Source organism: Schistocerca gregaria, chromosome 4 (genome assembly GCF_023897955.1).
Source record: "Schistocerca gregaria isolate iqSchGreg1 chromosome 4, iqSchGreg1.2, whole genome shotgun sequence".
Classification (NCBI taxonomy): domain Eukaryota; kingdom Metazoa; phylum Arthropoda; class Insecta; order Orthoptera; family Acrididae; genus Schistocerca; species Schistocerca gregaria.
The window spans coordinates 231,809,637-231,833,518 of record NC_064923.1 but is presented as its reverse complement, the minus strand read 5'-3'; positions in this window follow the sequence as shown (position 1 = coordinate 231,833,518).

The window sequence follows — 23,882 nt, the reverse complement described above, 5'->3', positions numbered from 1 at the left end:
TTGTGCAGTCCTAAATGACAGATAAAGCAGGCTGATTAAGGTATTCAATTTGAATTTTTGACATGTCAGCTTTTTGCGACCAAGGATTGATTCAAATGGATGACAATATTTTCAATTTAGCAGTAAGTTGTAGGAGCCATTCCCGTGATTCCACAGCAGCTCGAATACAAAGTTGTAACTGATGCATTCACAATCCACATCATCAATGCCAGACACTTGCAATGCTTTACTCATGTTAGATCCACGATCACGAACAATACAGTGTACTGCTTGGTGATTTATGCCCCATTCTTTAAGTATCGTTTCAAATTTTGTCGATATTACGTCATCTGTATGACGCCTAGTCATGACTTCACATATCAAAATCATAGATCTCTTGTGCAAATCCTTTGAAATACCATGAGAAGTCAAACTAAGTAATGAAGTTCCAGAACATCGATCAGACCATATGGCAGTTGTGAAAGATATTTTTTCAAATTCTTTGAGTAAATTTTTAATTTTTCTTTGTCAGCTTATTGTACAAGTTATTGCACAAATACAAAGTGAAAAATCAGGTCCTTTCAACCTATATTTTGGAAGAGCAGCATTCATTACTCTGCAAAAGCCAGTATCCTCAACAAAATTAATAGATAAGTCCTGGAGGGCAATCATTTCAACAATCACACGATCCATTTGTTGAGACTTTAGATGTGAGAAATCCCAATAATCATTTACTTGCAGACTTTGTTGCAGTGTAAGTTGTTGTTTACCATCTTTGACCGGAGTAAAAGAAACCTAATACGACGACACAATAAAAATGTTATAATACCCCAAGAAATTAAATACATAAAAAGTCATATAAAAATAAAATTCCAAGTCGTTAAGTAGAGGATGTCAACAATTCGCAGCGTGCCAACTAGAGCGACAACTTCAAAGAAACGTTTCCGAACAAATTTATAATTCACCCTGCAGTTTCTCAGTATGGTGTTAACTTATAGCCGGCCACAGTGGCCGTGCGGTTCTAGGCGCTACAGTCTGGAGCCGAGCGACCGCTACGGTCGCAGGTTCGAATCCTGCCTCGGGCATGGATGTGTGTGCTGTCCTTAGGTTAGTTAGGTTTCATTAGTTCTAAGTTCTAGGCGACTAATGACCTCAGAAGTTAAGTCGCATAGTGCTCAGAGTCATTTTTGTTAACTTATAAATATCGGATTTTATGCTTCATGTACATAATAGGCTTCGGTTAACTCATTTGCCATTATTTGTGTTTATTTTACACCTGACTGAGGTAAAGAAGTCACCGGTAAAGAAGTCACGAACACTTGGTACGCAATATGGAGAATAAAATGCAATGTTAACATTTTACTGAATAAATTCAATTGGTACTAGTTCAAATTATAAAGTTACGTGAGTACCATCGCTCTTCTGCAGATAAAATTCTTAGAGACATTTTTATATAGTGTGTGATAACTTTTTAAGTGCTCACCTCAGAGTGGATGAGGCACAGGGGTATAAAACCAGTTTAAATTCTGCCAACAGACGCTTCTTTGGGGCTGATGTAGTACATTGGTTTATTTATTCCGAGCAACAGACTGTTATATGCTTTTATCGTTAAGTGATGGCAGCAACGAGAAGAGGTACATTATGTATCGATTTGTACCAACGCCATCCGACCACAACTAAGGCTAGGGTGAGCTCTTTAAAATGATTTCCTATTATAAACCATTCGAATAAAACGGTTTTGCACCAGAGGTGGACAGAGCTCACCCTACAATAATCTAACTACATTATTAGTACCGACTACGCAAAGAAGGGAAAGCAGAAAGGTGGAAGGAGTATATAGAGGGTCTATACAAGGCCGATGTACTTGAGGACAAGACCTGAGTCGAAACAAGGCCCCCAGAGTAGACAACGTTCCATTAGAACTACTGATAGCCTTGGGAGAGCCAGTCCTGACAGAACTCTACCATCTGGTGAGCAAGATGTACGAGACAGGCGAAATACCCTCAGACTTCAAGAAGAATATAATAGTTCCAATCCCAAAGAAAGCAGGTGTTAACAGATGCGAAAACTACCGCACTATCAGTTTAATAAGTCACAGCTGCAAAATACTAACGCGAATTCTGTACAGACGAATGGAAAAACTGATAGAAGCCAACCTCGGGGAAGATCAATTTGGATTCCGTAGAAATGTTGGAACACGTGAGGGAACACTGACCTTACGACTTATCTTAGAAGAAAGATTAAGGAAAGACAAACCTACGTTTCTAGCATTTGTAGACTTAGAGAAAGCTTTTGACAACGTTGATTGGAACACTGTTTTTCAAATTCTGAAGGTGGCAGGGGTAAAATACAGGGAGCGAAAGGCTATTTACAGTTTGTACAGAAAGCAGATGGCAGTTATAAGAGTCGAGGGGTATGAAACGCGAGCAGTCGTTGGGAAGGATTGAGACAGGGTTGTAGCCTATCCCCGATGTTATTCAATCTGTATACTGAGCAAGCAATAAATGAAACAAAAGAAAAGTTCGGAGTAGGTATTAAATTCCATGGAGAAGAAATAAAAACTTTGAGGTTCGCCGATGACATTATAATTCTGTCAGAGATAGCAAAGGACTTGGAAGAGCAGCTGAACGGAATGGACACTGTCTTGAAAAGAGGGTATAAGATGAACATCAACAAAAGCAAAACGAGGATAATGGAATGTCATCGAATTAAGTCGGGTGATGCTGAGGGAATTAGATTAGGAAATTAGACACTTAAAGTAGTAAAGGAGTTTTGCTATTTGGGGAGCAAAATAACTGATGATGGTCGAAGTAGAGAGGAAATAAAATGTAGACTGGTAATGGGAAGGAAAGCGTTTCTAAAGAAGAAAAATTTGTTAACATCGAGTATAGATTTAAATGTCAGGAAGTCGTTTCTGAACGTATTTGTATGGAGTGTAGCCATGTATGGAAGTGAAACGTGAACGATAAATAGTTTAGACAAGAAGAGAATAGAAGCTTTCGAAATGTGGTGCTACAGAAGAATGCTGAAGATTAGATGGGTAGACCACATAACTAATGAGGAGGTATTGAATAGAACTGGGGAGAAGAGGAGCTTGTGGCACAACTTGACAAGAAGAAGGGATCGGTTGGTAGGACATGTTCTGAGGCATCAGGGGATCACCAATTTAGTATTGGAGGGCAGTGTGGAGGGTAAAAATCGTAGAGGGAGACGAAGAGATGAATACACTAAGCAGATTCAGAAGGATGTAGGTTGCAGTAGGTACTGGGAGATGAAGAAGCTTGCACAGGATAGAGTAGCATGGAGTGCTGCATCAAACCAGTCTCAGGACTGAAGACCACAACAACAACAACGTTATTATATAAATGTTGACTAACTGAAGTTTGAAAGTTTCGTCTAACTTGTTGAACTCTGCAAATTTCTCGACATGTAGTGATTGTAGATGACTCTTCAGTGCGGTGGTCGTGCGCCCTGTTCGCGAATGTACTTTGTCACAGATTTTGTGTTTGGCATTCAAATCATTAATCTCAAAGAAATAGTTCAAAATAAGACTTGTCTTCGGTTTCATTGTTGTGCTCTATCTAACGTTGCACCGCAAAACTGTTGACTAAAATACACTATATAATACAGTGATATACGGCAAAACGAAGTACACAGACGAGCAAGAAAACGCTAAACTTTCGCGGCAATGAGCAGAGATCACTCCGTAATTATCCAATAAACGCAACACTCGCTGAGGCCGTGTGTCGGCTTGCTACATTTCCCATCCAATGAACTCCCGTCCGCGCAGCAGCCAACGCGTTGGGCCAATAAGCGCCCACATCGACAATCTCGCCATTGTTGAAAGTTCCGATATAAAAATGCGGAAGCCGGTGTGTAAAAATATGTGGTGCTTCCGCCGTTGCGGAAGCGGAAGCAACAGTCCGTCGCATGACTACTAATAATTCTACGCCGGAACCACGTAGTTTGAATAGCACTACGTTGCGCATCGCGATGTAATCTACCAGGGATTCTTCCGCCTTCTTTCTGATGTTCGCGTACTCCTTTAACGTAAGCATTCCGTCCCAGAAATCAAAATGTACTTGGGAAAATTAATATGTCACATACTTCCTTCGCAGTTTCTCTGTCTTGTATTTCATTCAGGGTATATACGACCCGGGTAATCCGGGAAAAACACGGGAAGTTTTTCATCCGGGAGAAAACCGGGAAAAATCCGGGAATTTTACATTGTTTTAGCTTTCAGTTAAATTCTTTGTAATATTGACTAGTAAGAATTGCTACTCTAGCAAAGAATGTTACTGTATCCTGCTACTGGAGAATGATACTGCAGCAATAAAATATAAATGAGAGGAATAGGAATAAAACTTTAATGGTAAAGGAAATGCGCAGTTTACAACAACAAAACTCCGTGCACACACAAGCGTATGCAAATAGCAAAAATATGTCAAACGCCGTAGGCCGAAGACTACGTAACAATAAACTGCTTGCTGTGAGCATGACGTCACAACTGTTCACATCAGGTTCGTTTGACCAGTCGCTAGCGGGCTGATGCGCATGCGCAGTTGACTCGTGTATGAGCAGTACCTTCTCCCGCTAGTTGAACTGTGGCTGTAGCTGTATCGGCAATAGCAGCAAGCGGCCAGATGCAAACGAGAAAATTTTTTCCTGCGCGCCATAGCGGCCAAATTCGGGCATGCGCAGAGTTGTCTGAGTTGTAGTGGGGAGGGGGTTAATCACTACGTGACCTGTGTTTATGTGATTTCGCTGCTTTTCTTCGTTTACAATTCCCAGGTCAAATGAAAACAAAACGGATTTCTGTGGCCGGGAGCTATCAAGTGAATTAAAACACATTCACATAATTACGAAGAGCAAAAATATATTATTAGTTTCAGTTCTCTGAAGTTATTAGCAGTCAAGCATTAATCGCCTTGCTGAAGAGTGATGTTATTTTTGCAAGTTTGCTAAACCAATTTGGCTTTATTAATCTTTCCGTTGAGGCAATCATTATATTTGAAACGAAGTGTTTCATTCCACAGTATTGGCTAGTTCCAACTGTTCGCTGAATTTCAAGTGCACGTTATCATCTTCTGACATGTATGGCATTGTTGTGTCGTGGTCCTCAGTCCTGAGACTGGTTTGATGCAGCTCTATGCTACTCTATCCTGTGCAAGCTTCTTCATCTCCCAGTACCTACTGCAACCTCAACCTCCATCCTTCTCAATTTGCTTAGTGTATACATCTCTTGGTCTCCCTCTACGATTTTTACCCTCCACGCTGTCCTCCAATACTAAATTGGTGATCCCTTGATGCCTCAGAACATGTCCTACCAACCGATCCCTTCTTCTAGTCAAGTTGTGTCACAAATTTCTCTTCTCTCCAATTCTGCTCAATACCTCCTCATAAGTTATGTGATCTACCCATCTATTCTTCAGCATTCTTCTGTAGCACCACATTTCGAAAGCTTCTATTCTCTTCTAGTCTAAACAATTTATCGTCCACTTTTCACTTCCATACACGGCTACACTCCATACAAAGACTTTCAGAAACGATTTCCTGACACTTAAATCTATACTCGATGTTAACAAATTTCTTTTCTTCAGAAATGCTTTCCTTTCCATTGCCAGCTTACATTTTATATCCTCTCTACTTCGACCATCATCAGCTATTTTGCTCCCTTAATAGCAAAACTCCTTTACTACTTTAAGTGCCTCATTTACTAATCTAATTCCCTCAGCAGCACCCGATTTAATTCGACTACATTCCATTATCCTCGTTTTGCTTTTGTTGATGTTCATCTTATATCCTCCTTCCAAGACACTGTCCATTCCATTCAACTGCTCTTCCAAGTCCTTTGCTGTCACTGACAGAATTACAATGTCATCGGCGAACCTCAAAGTTTTTATTTCTTCTCCATGGATATTAATTCCTACTCCGAATTTTTCTTTTGTTTCTGTTGTGGTTGGCAGGAGAGCCAACCGTGTTCCTAAAGGAGGCCGAAATGCACGCATTTTAGCTCACGCAGGCTGGCGTGAGGTCTGGAACATGACAAGGGAATTAGAATTGAGAAAAACGGACGTAGCTGGTGGAATACTTAACTTTAATCCATTAATGGAGAATGTCGCTCTTTATGGTACATGATTCACAATATCAATAGTACGGATACTGGCGCCTTGCTACGTCGTAGCAAATAACGTAGCTGAAGGCTAAGCTAACTATCGTCTCGGCAAATGAGAGCGTAGAAGTCAGTGAACCATCGCTAGCAAAGTCAGCTGTACAACTGGGGCGAGTGCTAGGAAGTCTCTCTAGACCTGCCGTGTGGCGGCGCTCGGTCTGCAATCACTGATAGTGGCGACAAGCGGGTCCGACGTATACTAACGGACCGCGGCCGATTTAAAGGCTACCACCTAGCAAGTGTGGTGTCTGACGGTGACACCACAGTTTCCTTTACTGCTTGCTCAATATACAGATTGAATAACATTGGGGATAGGCTATAACCCTGTCTCACTCCCTTCCCAACCACTGCTTCCCTTTCATGTCCCTTAACTTTTATAACTGCCATCTGGTTTCTGTACAAATCGTCAATAGCCTTTCGTTCCCTGTATTTTACCACTGACATCTTCAGGATTTGAGAGAGAGTATTCCAGTAAACATTGTTAAAAGCTGTATCTAAGACTACAAATGCTAGAAACGTACGTTTGCCTTTTCGTAATCTATTTTCTAAGATAAGTCGTAGGGTCAGTATTGTCTCACGTGTTCCAACATTTCTATGGAATCGAAACTGATCTTCCCTGAGGTAGGCTTCTACCAGTTTTTCCATTCGTCTGTTAAGAATTTGTGTTAGTATTTTGCAGCCATGGCTTATTAAACTGCTAGATCACATCTGTCAACACCTGCTTTGTTTGGGATTGGAATTATTATATTCTTCTTGAAGTCTGAGGGTATTTTGCCTGTCTCATTCATCTTGCTCACTAGATGGTAGAGTTTTGTTAGGCCTGGCTCTCCAAAGGCTGTCAGTAGTTCTAATGAAATGTCGTCTACTCTCGGGACTTGTTCCAATGCAGGTCTTTCAGTGCTCTGTCAAACTCTTCACGCAGTATCATACCTCCTACTTCATCTTCATCTACATTCTCTTCCATTTCTATAATATTGTCCTCAAGAATATCGCCCTTGTATAGACCCTCTACATACTCCTTCCATTTTTCTGCTTTCCCTTCTTTGCTTAGAACTGGGTTTCCACCTGAGCTCTTGATATTAATGCAAGCGGTTCTCTTTTCTCCAAAGGACTCTTTAATTTTCCTGTAGGCAGTATCTATCTTGCCCCTAGTGATATGCGCCTCTACATCCTTACATTTGTCCTCTAGCCATCCCCGCTTAGCCATTTTGCATTCTCATTTATGAGACGTTTGTATTCTTTTTTGCTTGCTTCATTTACTGCATTTTTGTATTTTCTCCTTTCATCAATTAAATTCAATATTTCTACTGTTACCCAAGATTTTTATTAGCCCTCGTCTTTTTACCTACTTGATCATCTGCTACCTTCACTATTTCATCTCTCAAAACTACGCATTCTTCTTCTACTGTATTTCTTTCCCCCATTCTTGTCAATCGTTCCCTAATGCTCTCCCTGAAGCTCTCTACAACCTCTGGTTCTCTCAGTTTATCTAGGTCCCATCTCCTCAAATTCCCAACTTTTTGCAGTTTCTTCAGTTTTAATCTACAGTTCATAACTAATAGATTGTGGTCAGAGTCCACATCTGCCCCTGGAAATGTCTTACAATTTAAAACCTGGTTACTGAACCTCTGTCTTACCATTGTATATTCTATATGATACCTTCTAGTATCTTGGCATAATAAAAAACCAAAAATGAGATCGTAGAGTACTGATACCAAGAAAATTTACATCCCAAAAACCACACTGAAAATCTTAATATCAGACGGGACACACTTCATTTTGAATCTGGAAAAAACCAATGTGGACTTCAAGCCGAATTATGCATTTTAGTATGGTTTACGAAATTCCGATGCTCTTGGGAGTATCCTCTGATGCCCTGTTTCTTTTATGGTGTAATGTAAGCTCTCTTAGTGCTTTATACATACGAACATGCGGGCTTCCTACACCACTGTAGCTGCGCACCCGCAATAATGTCTGTTTTCTGGCGCTCTCTGGCAACTGGTAAATCGAACCCATTTCTAACAGTCTCCGGATAGTATTTCGAACGGTGGTTCGAAAAGCGTTACTTTCAAAGTAAATTTCTTTTTGCGCAAGATGAATTATGTTACGTGTGAGAAAGTGGGACGGATTTCTAAATCACAGAGCGTTTAAAACTGAACAGTTTGAGGACCAGCCACTTACAAGATTTTCGAGCCGAGACATTTATGTCACAATTTTAAATTTACTGTCATATTCGTGTGATGTATCTTAAAGTATAAACACGCAAAAAAAAGATCAATATTACATGTGAATCTTAGCTTCTGTTGTAGCTCGTTAATCTTACAGACCAATATTATATGTGAAAGCTTAGCTTTTCTTGTAACTATACTATGTACATTAATGTAAATCGTTAACCTTTCCTCTTTGTGTATTCGTGCTACGTAATCAGTGATCTTGCTATTGGCTGACTGTAACACGATTCGGGAGGACGACGGTTCAAACCCGTCTCCGGCCATCCTGATTTAGGTTTTCCGTGATTTCCCTAAATCGTTTCAGGCAAATGCCGGGATGGTTCCTTTGAAAGGGCACGGCCGATTTCCTTCCCAATCCTTCCCTAACCCGAGCTTGCGCTCCGTCTCTAATGACCTCGTTGTCGACGGGTCGTTAAACACTAACCACCACCACCACCACTGTAACACGCGACCTATGCTCTGAATATCTGCTGTCATCGGCTGGCGAGATAGCGTGGCATGAGATACGACAGGCTTACAAAAGGGCATTGCAATCGCGGTTTCAACGCCCCGGAAACTAACGCGCTGTGTTTGCTGCAACTCGAATTTATACTTTCGTAAGACGAAAATATGCAGCGTTTATGTTGCTGCAAATCAAAGGTCTTTCCAAAACTTCCCTCTTTTTTTTCATTAAATGTCTTTCCAAAACTTCTCTCCCCCGTCTTTTCTTTATTTTTTTAAATTTTTTTCCGCGGAGTTCTACGCGAGTATATAAAACGTTAACCAATCGAAGGATTGATAAGTTTTACAGTCCCGATGGAAAATCTACAGAAAACCTGCTGCCACTTAGCACGGAAAAAGTGTATTTTCGCCCGGGAAAAAGCATATATTTTAAACAGGATATCGGGGAAAAATCCGGGAACAATCCGGGAATTTTTTTTACCTACGCTTACAAAAGCGCATCGCAAAATCGATTTCAATGCTTCGGAAAGTAACATGCGGTGTTTGGTGGACTTCGAATTTATACTTTTGTAATGCGAAAATATGCAGCGTACATGTTGCTGCACATCAGAGATCTTTCCAAAACGCATTTTTTTCCCCCTGTGTTTACTTTTCCATAGCGCCGGGAAATTCTACGCCTGTGCATAAAAACATAATCACTCAAGGGTCTGTCTGCAGTTCGTGGTCGTGCGGTAGCGTTCTCGCTTCCCACACTCGCGTTCCCGGGTTCGATTCCCGGCGGGGTCAGGGATTTTGTCTGCCTCGTGATGACTGGGTGTTGTGTGACGTCCTTAGGTTAGTTAGGTTTAAGTAGTTCTAAGTTGTAGGGGACTGATGACCATAGATGTAAAGTCCCATAGTGCTCAGAGCCATTCAAGGGACTGATAAGTTATACAGTTCCAAGAGAAAATACACTGCCAGTAAACAGGGAAAAAGTATGTTTTCAACCGGGTGGAAAGTGTATTTCAAACCGGGAAATCCGGCAATTTTGTTTTTATCTGTCCGCATTACACCCTGTTATTACTTCAACTATCATCTACCGTTGCTAGCAGAATTCCCGCCCCCCTTTCATTTTCTTTCCGTTCGTCCCGCTGTAGTATATTTCCCATGCCAGGAAAACACCGTTTACTTATACGAATTCGCTTAATTCCTTGCAACAAGTGGTGGTAATTAACTCTATTCAACTGTTCTATTTTCCGCTCGTCCACCATTTTTGTTCGTTTACTTACGTACTGCAGATAATTATATCGTGCGGTAATAAAACGTTCCCGCTTATTTACGTCGAATTCAGACGCGTCTCTCACTTTTACAGTGACTTTCTAAATTTCGGTTACGAATCTTCTTTGCATTCCGCACAAGGCAAAAATTTTTCGGTATTCACAGTTTCTCGGCGTTTCGAACCATCTTCCAGATTGTCTTATTATTTAGATGGCACCTGCAGGCTCGATTCCTGTCGCTATGGATCGGCGATCCTGAGCCTGCAAGCTGTATATCTTCTTTATAAAAAGGGCAGGGAACACGCACGAACGTACATCACATCGCAAACGAAAGAATACATTTATTTTAACATATAATCAGATCGCCTTTTACAATACATTACAACGAAAAGATAACAACGGGTACTTCAGAGTTCACAAGAATGATCGTACATATAACTAACAATAACTCCAGATCACTGGCAATGACTCGACTAGTCCCACGTTTCTCAATGCTCTCCTTCATGGTGCGATTTGCAACACACAGTTTCTGAATGAACAAATAAAATCGTTTTGAGGTTCAAAATATGCCCATTTTTTGAGATCAAGGAATTAAATTATAGCCAGAAGCAGAACAGCCGTAGGCCTACTGTTACCAATCGAACGCAAATGTTTTCTATTTGAGGATATATATTTGTGTATAAATGTTCCCAATTTGTTGATGAAGTATGTGAGTCTCACGGAGGTAAATACAAAAACCATTTATAGACTATCGTTTTTCATTTCCAGCTGACGTATAATGATGCAGGCTTTTACTAATACGTCTTCACTTTAAGAAGAGTTACAGCGCAGTGGCTGAGAGGGTAGCTGTTTCAACAGAAATCTCTAGAAGATGAGTGACTTTCTTATTTCCTTAGATGACTTTGGATTGATTCGTGCTCTTTCTATACACTACTATCAACCTTATTTTTCAATACTGTGTGCAAAGAGTTATTTCAGGTCCGAACACGTGTAGTATTTCTATGATCTCTAATTCCATGTGTTACGTCTGGCCGGCCGGAGTGACCTAGCGGTTCTAGGCGCTACAGTCTGGAACCGCGAGACTGCTACGGTCGCAGGTTCGAATCCTGCCTAGGGCATGGATGTGTGTGATGTTCTTAGGTTAGTTAGGTTTAAGTAGTTCTAAGTTCTAGGGGACTGATGACCTCAGAAGTTGAGACCCATAGTGCTCAGAGACATTTGAAACATTTTTTTGTTACGTCTGCTTTTATTTACGAATATGTAGACATGCTGAACACACTATCGTCTGATAACTATGGCTGACTATGTTGGGTGGGCCGAAAAAGCTGTCAGCCCGTACAAAGGCCATTCCACTTCTATCGAAACAGCTACTCTCTTAAGAAACACTACCACAATAAACACAGCCAATCCATATAAAAGTCTTGTCCTACATTGCTGAGTTATGTCGCTCACTTTTCCTATTTCCAGTGCTGCAGTTTGCAGTTGGACAAGTCAAACCTGTCAAGAACTCCATAACTGTGTTGGGTGCACCTACATGGTGCATCTGATCGCTTTGTTTAGCGCAGCATGTAGGTAGAAGACTCTGCAGCAAGCAGATACATATCTAAGCCTCGTAAGCTTAGATATATGGAATGTAATGTACCTTGTCATTTGTTACAATGAAGGGGTTTACTGTGTCAAATATCTTGTCGTCTGGTGTGTCATTTGAGAGGAATTAAGGGAAAAGCAGGAAGTTTTCTCACACTATACACTCAGAATTTAAGTGTACGAACACAGCAGCCAGACATGTCTGCTACATGTCAACTTCATTTGCTTTGCAGCCCAATATCTTTGTTTTGTCTGTTTTACGTATCGTGAGTCGTGCTTGGGTAGCTCAGATAAGTCAGCCTTCAGCGACGTAACGGTTCGGACGGTGTTTATGCCCCTGCTGCACGTGTACGCGAGAGGTGTTTAACACCACGTCCTACGTGAGCAGTCAAATGCGTACGCGGCGCGCTGCCGGACCAGCGTGAACAGGCGAGCGACACTGCGAAACCGTACGATTCGGTCATTCTGTCCTACGTGAGCTGTCAGCTGCGCGGCGGATGATGAGTTTATGAGAAAAAAGTGTTTCCCATTTTCTTGCAGTACAAAACACTGTATGTTAATGTAGCGAAGTTACATCAACTCCTATAGTTAGTTTTTCGGCAGAGATTCTCCTTTTCCTTTAAAAAATTAAAAACCGCTTCTTTCGGTTTTGGAAGTTTTCTTCACTGTATGATACTTGTCATTCGATTTTAAGAAAACTAATTGTTGCAAAGAACTTATTTTTCCGAATCTTACAGTATCGTATCGCAGCTTGATGATGAAGTGTCAATTTTTCGATATTTGTCATAGTCATTGTGATAACCAATTTCTAAGTAGGCTATCACATCGCATTTAGAGTGTTTACAGTGAAAAATGTCGTCGCTGGTTACTTTACATTTGGTTAATTTTAGGTGATACGTTCCTGCGTATAAAATGTAGCTGGCATATCGAAATTGTTATTAAAGCTGAAACAAAAGCCATATCTCACTACAGAATGGAGAAAGACGCTGAAGTAGGTATTTTTATTCGTGGGCGCAGGAGCCGATTGCGCTCCCTGAGCGCGCCACCTGCAAGTATCCTGCAGCTCAACCGTGAATAAAAATGGTTCAAATGGCTCGGAGCACTATGGGACTTAACATCTTAGGTCATCAGTCCCCTAGAACTTAGAACTACTTAAACTTAACTAACCTAAGGACATCACACACATCCACGCCCGAGGCAGGATTCGAACCTGCGACCGTAGCAATCCCGCGGTTCCGGACTGCAGCGCCTAGAACCGTACGGCCACAGCAGCCGGCTCAACCGTGAATACATGGAAGCAGACGCGTTATTCTGGTATCAGTACACACGCTCTTTCAGTACACTGCATTCATTATGGACAGAAGGAAGACATGGAAAACTCGTATATGAAGTACCAAATACTTAAGAAATATAGTCTACAACAAAGGAATGAAACTAATATACAAAGTCAGCACAAAGTCTTGCCCTGATTATAACAATTTATTACAGAATAACCGTTTGACATAATAATTTACATTTGATGCCGTTACGTAGGTTAGTGTTACTAGCTTTTTTAAGACCACTTACGTCATTATACCTCAGCGTGTGCTCCCTTGGTAGCTCGGAGAATGTCGAGACGGTATTCCAGTTCCCACCAGGTGTTTCGTAACATGTGTTCTGTCACAGTACCCAGAGTAGCTTGTATCCTAGCCTTCAGTTCGTCGACATCAGCAACTGGTGTGACGCAAACTCTATCCTTGATACAGCCCAAGACAAAAAAAGTCAAGGAGCGTAATGTCTGGAGAGCGGGGCGGCCAGGATGTTGGACGGTTCCTTCCAATCCACCGATCCGGAAATGTTTCATCCCAGGAAATCACGCACTATCAAAGCCCAGTGGACGGGGGTGCTCCATCTTGCTGGAAAATTATCCATGGTTGATATTATTCTATTGCCGAACACGATCAACAGTTGCATCACTCACAAGAGGCCTGTCACTTCCAGGACGGTCTTCAACGTTGCCTGTTTCGTTAAACTTTGCATACTGTCGCTTTATTGATTTAACGTAAGGAGGGCTGCGTCCATAAGAAGCCCGAAATTGACGCTGAACACTGATGGGCGATTTCGTTTCGTGAAGCCAAAGCACACATTGCGCTTCTTCCTGCTTCGACGCCAGCAACTAACGTGACGTAACAGGCCGCATCGGTGTTGTGGAGCACTAGCGCCATCTATTGGTCACAACTAATGACCTATGTAACGGCATCAAATGTAACTTATTATGTCAAACGGTTACAAATTTTTATAACCATGACAAGTCTTTGTGCTCACCCTGTATATTTGGAAAGGCATATTCATGAAGAAATTCACCATTTGTACGAAAAATTGAAATGCCAACCTTTGCCATTCAAGGAGTATGCTCGAATGTTACCTAGAGCGTCTGATTACATTGTGGACGCTATAAAACCTGTTCTGCCACTGAATTCATCTAATTTCCAGCGACCTATTTCAGTTGAAGAATGGTCGATGATGACTTTAAGGTAAGAATACAAACTAATAATAAATCAATCCTTTTACTTCTTTATTCACACAACTGTATATACTTAATCTTTTACATTTCTCAAACATTAGCAAGATCTGAGTGATCAACTTGGGGGGCCTGTGGCGTATTTAGCTTCGACAACTCCTTTAATAACAACTCATGCATTTGTGTTCTAAAATGTAATTTATTTAATGATGGCAACTGTTTCATAAATGGCAATATTGTCTTGAACCACAGAAGGTTTCCATCATTGTTATCTTCTTGGTCCTGACACATTATTTTAATTTTCTCTCTCTCCAATTGGAGAAATGCATACAGCCCATCTTCTTTTACCTTACATTTATTTCTCGTTGCAACCAGAGGATTTATCGAGCCCGAATGGATGCTATCATTCCGGGTAGTTTCAGTTGCTTGGGAAATCAGCAGCATGGCATGCTCTGGCTGTTCAACTACAGGAACCTGTCTGGCTAAATATTCCCTTCTATTTTTCGTAGTGTCAAAATATCTTTTAAAAATAGCATGGACTCAAAATATGGCTAAGTGCCTCTATATACCGGTTCACTGTCGGCGTCAGCTCCAGAACGAGGCTTACGTATTTCTTCAATTTTTTTGCACAAGTGTCCCTTATATTTTCACCTGAATTAAAAATTTAAAAAGAAAACTTCAAAGCAATACGGTACTAATAGGTTGTTACGCTGTCTCCTTAACAATTTCCGTTTCAGTGGGGAACGCTACGAATTGTTGACTTCATTGTTTAAAATTAATGGTCAGCGATATATTCGCGCTCAGTGAAAATGGAACTTTCCATACGCTTTATGAGCTGGGCGACCATGAGACAAATTTAGTATCAACTCTCCATACTACTGATTCATTCTTGTGCATAGAAGCGTAGGAAATAAATGCGATTGTTTAACGACATAATAAAAGATGAGATGCTGCAGACGTTTACTCCACAGTTAACCATGTTCTTCTGGAAAATTTGACCTACGTGATTTATAATTGCTTTTCCACCTAATTACTGTATATCGTAACAACTGACTGCTTGTTGACGATCTATTTCAAAAGATGTTAAGGCACATAATGGCAGGATATCACTCTGAATACTATAGTAACTAATCTCGAGCTCGTTAGCGTGTAACAAAGACTGGCTCACCATTCTGTTGTCAGCAATTGTGAAAGGGACAGGTTATACAAATAATTATGTTATTCGTTAACGTTCGATAAATCGCGTTACATACGTAAAAAGGAAAAAAAATACTGTTGCCCAATTTCGATTTAAACAAATTTCAAAAATATAACAAATTAACACAGATTTTTCATCATTCCAGGTACTTAGCCACGGGCATACAGTTCCGCCAACTCGCTTTTTCATGAAGAATTTCTAAAATGGCTATTTCTACAATCGTTGCAGAGGTTTGTAAAGCTATCTGGACAACGCTCTTAATGAAGCACATGCCTTTAAAAAACTTTAAAAAAATAGTACAATGTTTTTGGGACAGATTGCAATTCCTAACTGTCTTGAAAGTATAGATGCGCAACACATTCGTATTCAGTACTACTGCTACAAATCCTTTTTTTTCCCATTGGATTAGTAGCTGTCACCGACGCAAATTATAGGTTTGTCATGGTGAATGTAGACTCCTACGGCAAAGACAATGACGCAGGTGTGTATGATGAATGTCCATTCCGACATACAATAGAAAAGGGAAGACTAAAACTACCTGAAGAAGAATTTTTGTCAGGATCCAGTGTTAAGTGTCTGTATGTTTTTCTAGGTGATGCAGCATTTCCTCTAAAGAAGTATTTACTGAGGCATTTTCCAGAAAGAACGACGATTACAGGTGACTGTAAAAAGATGTACAACTATCGGTTACCTCGGGCAAGAATGGTGGTAGAATGTTCATTCGGTTCTATAACATCTAACTTTAGAATTTTGCATAAACTTATCGAAACTAGTGTGGAAAATGCAGTACATATTGTTAAAGCTATAACTTTATTAAGCAGCATCATCCTCCTGATCTTGAATCAATAAATGAGCCGGTGGTGGCATTTTTCCAAGATGTGTACCAATATATAGCAAATACAGCACAAGACAATTTACAAAAGAGATACAATACATCATCATGTGACGCTGTGCAAGTGAAGGATAATTTTAAATTGTATTTTGAACAAAATCCTGTACAAAGAATGTGGAGTACACTGCTTAAGAATGTGTTATGTACACTTACTTGTAGTATTATTTACATTGGCAATGAAGAAAAATTTTAAATTGTATGTTGAACAAAATCATGTACACAGAAAGTATACAACACTGCTTAATAAATGTATGTTACACATGAACTTACTTGTAGTACCAATTATTTTCGCAATTTCCTCCCATTCACCGTATGATATTAAATGGTTATGATAATTTTTATTTCTCTTGTACCACAATACACGCTGTTCTTGAACAGCACTGATCAAAATTTCAGTCATTTTAAGATGACAAACACTGCAAACAGCGTCCAGTTTGCGCGCAAATATCAAACAATTTGATCGCATCCGCTTTGCCACAACTAGCGTCGCTAACTGCCCCGCACGAGCGCGCTCACGTAGGACAATTTGACCGTCGGCCATTGTTTGACATTTCGCGCGGTCGTCGCACCGCAGAGCTTTCGCAGCAGTTCGCTAACGTAGGACGCAGCGTTAAGTGTGTTGCGGTATGTCGCAGTAACACATAGAACGAATCATAGCCTTGTCGTTCCGCAAATCGACACTAAAATTTAGTTTTGTTAACAAATGTGCTCGACCGAAGGGTTACGAGATACAATGTTATTTACGGGAGTAGGTAACACTCGAACCTGACGTTCTTGTTGGAATACACTTATCTATAGTCAGCATCGACAAGGACTTAGTTTCTGTCATTCGGATGGACGGGAATGTTGGAGCGGTTACAGTTGAACACGCCGTCAAGGGACTACGAACGATTCGAGTCTTTGAACGAATCATAGCCTTGTCGTTCCGCAAATCGACACTAAAATTTAGTTTTGTTAACAAATGTGCTCGACCGAAGGGTTACGAGATACAATGTTATTTACGGGAGTAGGTAACACTCGAACCTGACGTTCTTGTTGGAATACACTTATCTATAGTCAGCATCGACAAGGACTTAGTTTCTGTCATTCGGATGGACGGGAATGTTGGAGCGGTTACAGTTGAACACGCCGTCAAGGGACTACGAACGATTCGAGTCTTTGAGCTTCCATTCGAAGTGCCAGAAGAACTGGTGACAGACGCCCTGCGTACTTACGGAACGGTCCTATCCCATGTGTCCGAAAAATGAGCGAGTTTCAAAACGTATGCTGTCCTCAATGGCGTCAGACAAATACGGATCGAGCTCCAAAAACATGTTCCATCACACTTCTACATCGTTGGTTGTAGGGCGAATGTCATCTATGACGGACAACCAAGGACATGCTGTGGGTGTAGGAAGGAGGGACACGTACGTTCTGAGTGTACTCAACGAAGGTTGTTACAGCTGCCACGGGATTTTCCACTACTCACACCGCATCCTACTATGTTCCCCATGACGTATGTCGCCACATTACGCGATAACGTAGGCCGCGCGATAGAAACATACTGGAACCTACAGACAGAGGCAGATCGTGGCGAGCCACGGAATGAGTTGCGCTGGACCGCCTGCAGCAGTCATAGGACGTCCTCTCTTCGGTGCTGATTGCGGCCCCTTCAGATAGGGCACTTACAGATGTCGATAATTTGATGGTTCTCGATTCCGACGTCTCCCATGAACATCAAGAGGCCATGCTGACCTCTGATTCCGAGGCTCGGTAATGAAAATAGCGATCACCAAAACGACGGAAGAAGCGCCGCCTCACAGTGGAAATCGACCAACCAGATCCAGCAGGCAATACTGAGGCATATTCGGGTGCAGAGCAGACGACCATGGATACAGAAGAACTGCCTAGCGTGGATGCAGGTGTGGACAGCGGGATGGCGACACGACCTTCTGATGCCGATGCTCCAGAAACAGCGGAGAAGTCCGACCGAGGGCAACAGGCTACTAAAGAGGCTACGATGCCTACAACGCACGACAACGATGGGACGCTAGGGGACTTGTCACAAGACTCACCCCCGTGGGGAACAGATGGTGCTGGAGGAACGGCTCCCACACACGCTCCCGGTGTAAGACCAGAAGAGTGCACGGAATAACGGCAGACCATATGAGAGGATGGCGGGAGATGTCAGAAAGAAAGCAGTCAGTGTACGGAAGAATTAGCGACTGTAAGGTGACCTATATACGTTGACAACCATGAAAAATGCTAATCGGATAGGGTCTATTAACATCAATAGCATTGGGATGCCGGTAAAAATCAAGATGCTCAGCGACATGATAAAGGCTGCAGATTTAGAGATAGCACTGTTACAGGAAGTTCATATGCTTCCCTTCTCGGACTTTTGCTGTTGTTGTTGTGGTCTTCAGTCCTGAGACTGGTTTGATACAGCTCTCCATGCTACTCTATCCTGTGCAAGCTTCTTCATCGCCCAGTACCTACTGCAGCCTACATCCTTCTGAATCTGCTTAGTGTATTCATCTCTTAGTCTCCCTCTACGATTTTTACCCTCCATGTTGCCCTCCAATACTAAATTTGTGATCCCTTGGTGCCTCAGAACGTGTCCTACCAACCGATCCCTTCTTCTAGTTAAGTCGTGCCACAAGCTCCTCTTCTCCCCAATCCTATTCAGTACCTCCTCATTCGTTATGTGATCTACCCATTTAATCTTCAGCATTCTTCTGTAGCACCACATTTCAGATGCTTTTATTCTCTTCTTGTCCAAACTATTTATCGGCCATGTTTGACTTCCATACATGTCTACACTCCACACAAATACATTCAGAACGACTTCCTGACACTTAAACCTATACCCGATGTTAACAAATTTCTCTTCTTCAGAAAGGCTTTCCTTGCCATTGCCAGTCTACATTTTATATCCTCTCTACTTCGACCATCATCAGTTATTTTGCTCCCCAAATAGCAAAACTCCTTTACTGCTTTAAGTGTCTAATTTCCTAATCTAATTCCCTCAGCATCACCCGACTTAATTCGACTACATTCCATTATCCTCGTTTTGCATTTGTTGATGTTCATTTTATATCCTCCTTTCAAGACACTATCCATTCCGTTCAACTGCTCTTCCAAGTCCATTTCTGTCTCTGACAGAATTACGATGTCATCGGCGAACCTCAAAGTTTTTATTTCTTCTCCATGGATTTTAATACCTACTCCGAATTTTTCTTTTGTTTCCTTTACTGCTTTCTCAATATACAGATTGAATAACATCGGGGAGAGGCTACAACCCTGCCGCACTCCCTTCCCAACCGCTGCTTCCCTTTCATGCCCTTCGACTCTTGTAACTGCCATCTGGTTTCTGTACAAATTGTAAATAGCCTTTCGCTCCCTGTATTTTACTCCTGCCACCTTCAGAATTTGAAAGAGAGTATTCCAGTCAACATTGTCAAAAGCTTTTTCTAAGCCTACACATGCTAGAAACGTAGGTTTGCCTTTTCTTAATCTAGCTTCTAAAATAAGTCGTAGGGTCAGTATTGCCTCACGTGTCACCATATTTCTACGGAATCCAAACTGATCTTCCCCAAGGTCGGCTTCTACCAGTTTTTCCATTCGTCTGTAAAGAATTCGAGTTAGTATTTTGCAGCCGTGACTTATTAAACTGATAGTTCGGTAATTTTCACATCTGTCAACGCCTGCTTTCTTTGGGATTGGAATTATTATATTCTTCTTGAAGTCTGAGGGTATTTCGCCTGTCTCATACATTTTGCTCACCAGATGGTAGAGTTTTGTCACGACTGGCTCTCCCAAGGCTGTCAGTAGTTATAATGGAATGTTGTCTACTCCCGGGGCCTTGTTTTTTACTTAGGTCTTTCAGTGCTCAAAATCTTCACGCAGTATCATATCTCCCAATTCATCTTAATCAACATCCTCTTCCATTTTCATAATATTGTCCTCAAGTACATCGCCCTTGTATAGACCCTCTATATACTCCTTCCACCTTTCTGCTTTCCCTTCTTTTCTTAGAATTGGGTTTCCATCTGGGCTCTTGATATTCAAACAAGTCGTTCTCTTTTCTCCAAAGGTCTCTTTAATTTTCCTGTAGGCAGTATCTATCTTACCTCTAGTGAGATAAGCCTCTATATCCTTACATTTGTCCTCTAGCCATTCCTGCTTAGCCATTTTGCACTTCCTGTCGATCTCATTTTTGAGACGTTTGTATTCCTTTTTGCCTGCTTCATTTACTGCATTTTTATATTTTCTCCTTTCGTCAGTTAAATTCAATATTTCTTCTGTCACCCAAGAATTTCCATTAGCCCTCGTCTTTTTACCTACTTGATCCTCTGCTGCCTTCACTACTTCATCCCTCAAAGCTACCCATTCTTCCTCTACTGTATTTCTTTCCCCCATTCTTGTCAATTGTTCCCTAATGCTCCCCCTGAAAGTCTGTACAACCTCTGGTTCAGTCAGTTTATCCAGGTCCCATCTCCTTAAATTCCTACCTTTTTGCAGTTTCTTCAGTTTTAATCTACACTTCATAACCAATAGATTGTGGTCAGGTCCACATCTGCCGCCCCTGGAAATGTCTTACAATTTAAAACCTGGTTCCTAAATCTCTGTCTTACCGTTATATAATCTATCTGATACCTTTTAATATATCCAGGGTTCTTCCATGTTGTTTGATGTTTCTTGAGCCAAGTGTTAGCTATGATTAAGTTATGCTCTGCGCAAAATTCTACCAGGCGGCTTCCTCTTTCATTTCTTACCCCCAATCCATATTCACCTACTACGTTTCTTTCTCCCCGTTTTCCTACTACCGAATTCCAGTCACCCATGACTATTAAATTTTCGTCTCCCTTCACTACCTGAATAATTTCTTTTATTTCATCATACATTTCTTCCATTTCTTCGTCATCTACAGAGCTAGTTGGTATATAGACTTGTACTACTGTCATAGGCGTGACCAAAAGTCTTGTTCCTCCTGCCACCGAAGTTCACTAATTGCCACTATATGCAACTTTAACCTATCCATTTCCCTTTTTAAATTTTCTAACCTACCTGCCCGATTAAGGGATCTGACATTTCACGCTCCGATCCGTAGAACGCCAGTTTTCTTTCTCCTGATAACGACTTCCTCCTGAGTAGTCCCCGCCCAGAGATCCGAATGGGGGACTATTGTACCTCCGGAATATTTTACCCACGAGGACGACATCATCATTTATTCATACAGTAAAGCTGAATGCCCTCGGGAAAAATTACGGCCGTAGTTTCCCCTTGCTTTCAGCCGTTCGCAGTACCAGAACAGCAAGGCCGTTTTGGTTAGTCAGTCAATCATCCAGACTGTTGCCCCTGCAACTACTGAAAAGGCTGCTGCCCCTTTTCAGGAACCACACGTTTGTCTGGCCTCTCAACAGATACCCCTCCGTTGTGGTTGCACCTACGGTACGGCTATCTGTATCGCTGAGGCACGCAATCCTCCCCACGAACGCCAAGGTCTATGTTTCATAGGGGGGGGTCTCGGACTTTTATGGTTATGCTATTTACCGTTCCGTGTGTGACGAGAGGTGTTTCACTGCGATGCTATTGAAAGGAGGAATACATGCAGATTAAGTAGAGTATTTGCTTTCTGCCCTGGTGTCCATAGATGGAATATGTTTGATCAATATGTACGCACCATCAGGTTCTGATAAGAGAAGGGACAGAGCAGATTTTTACGCCTATGAGGTTACATCGTTGTTCCAGGGAGATACAATGCTTGCTCAACAGGAAGGTACTTCGAAACAGCATATATTCATAAGATATAATTAGTAATATAAACAGGACAGATATGGGCTTCAACTGTAAACGACGGAATTCAATATAGCGTCTCCCTAGTTCTGTTTTGTGATGTAGAGTGCGATCTTCAGTCACACTGCCCACGCTCCTCTCCACAAAGCATAACTCTGACGTGCCTTATTCAGGCTTTCACACGATGGAATGCTGTGGAACGTGAAATTCTATACAGTGACGTCACAAAACTCGTCCACGAATGACTTCTCATTCCGTGTAAGGACGGTTTTATGTCCTATCAAACTCCTTGTTGATGTCATGTCATTCAGTTCATTAGGCTCTGCCTCAGTCATCTTTGTTGAAGGTGTTTCATGCTTCTGTCTTGTCTGTAAAGAGTGTCCGAAAAATATTATACCTTTTTGTTCCCAGTGTGTGGAGAGATGTGTCAGTGACAAGGATTGCTGTTAGATAACTGGTCGCAGCAAAAGTGGTGCCGAAGCACGCGAAGAGTCTTGGCTGCGCTGACTTATTTATTTGCTGAACAGCAAAGGGCTGCAGTAAATACTGTAACAGATACAGTGAGTGGCACACTAGGGTCTGACGAGTGTAATTTTAATAATAGTTTAAACATTGGTGATAGCCAGGATGAAATTAAAACGTTCGTCATTGTTGATGACACAGAGTAATCTGTTGTCAACGATTTCTATTATGGCTGGTTCAATAAAGGAGTAGTGCGAATACCAGCGAAGAGATTACGTTGCTTTGGCCAGATTAGAACGTGGGTTGTTACCACAAAGGTGCGAAAATGAAATATTTGAAGAAGCCAGAATATTGTGTGGATCGAGATAAAGTCTGCCAGAATTCATGCTGCTTTCAACGAGATATTTGGTGTTAATGATGATGTTGAACTGGCAAGTAACACAGTACAAGTCGTAGTTAATGAGTACACTGTACAGCACATTTTAAGGAAACAGAGGGAGATTTCCTGGCGGAGACGGATATAAGGAAAGAATATATTGAAAAATTTCCCCCTTTTCTAAATGCTGTTCTTAATGAGGTGGCAGTAGACTGCCTGCTCTACTCAAGGACTGATGTAGCCTGTGTCTCGGAATCATTCTTCGGTCTTGTTAATAATGATGTAGCGCATTTCGGTTACCACTGTAAAAATCAAGTCGGCTACAGGAAGTCACAGTAGGCCGATCAATAGTGAACGCATCTTTCAAGTTAATATTGATGGAGTCACATTCCAACAGGAACTTTTGTGGTTCCGAACCTGAGTACGAAAATTTTGTTAGGCTTAGACTTACCATCCGGATATTCAGATAATACCAGTTACTAACATGTATTGAATTAAATGAGGGCGCCAATCGAAATCAGGCTAGATTCAACGGTTCACTTGCTGGTAAAAAATTGGTAGCTAGTTTGTACATAAACAGAAGTTAAGTGTTTTGGTTTCTTTTATTTTTATTTATTTATTTATTTTCGTATGTATTTTTATTGTGTGTAATTTTTATTTGTTACTAATCCCGTGGATTAAATTTAGGTGTGCAAAGGTGACACTGGACGTTGTGGGGCCATTAGTTTATGTTAGTTTACGTGTTGTATTTGGTTAGTTTTCTTTCGGCGTGTTTATTTTGTGTGTGAGGACAGGTGATGTGTAAATTCATTCCTTCGTTTCAGAGAACATTACTGAAGTAAAATCCCGTTATCTGATGTGGTTTCTGAGGGAAGACAAAAACCACAGAATCAGAAATAAAAACCTGCAATCATGTCTCTTCTTCTCAGCACCGCAGCTGCACATTTCTTTTTTCTCTGTTCTGATGAATTTTCTCTCTTTTGGTTTTGGTCTGCCAAGAGTGGGTTTAA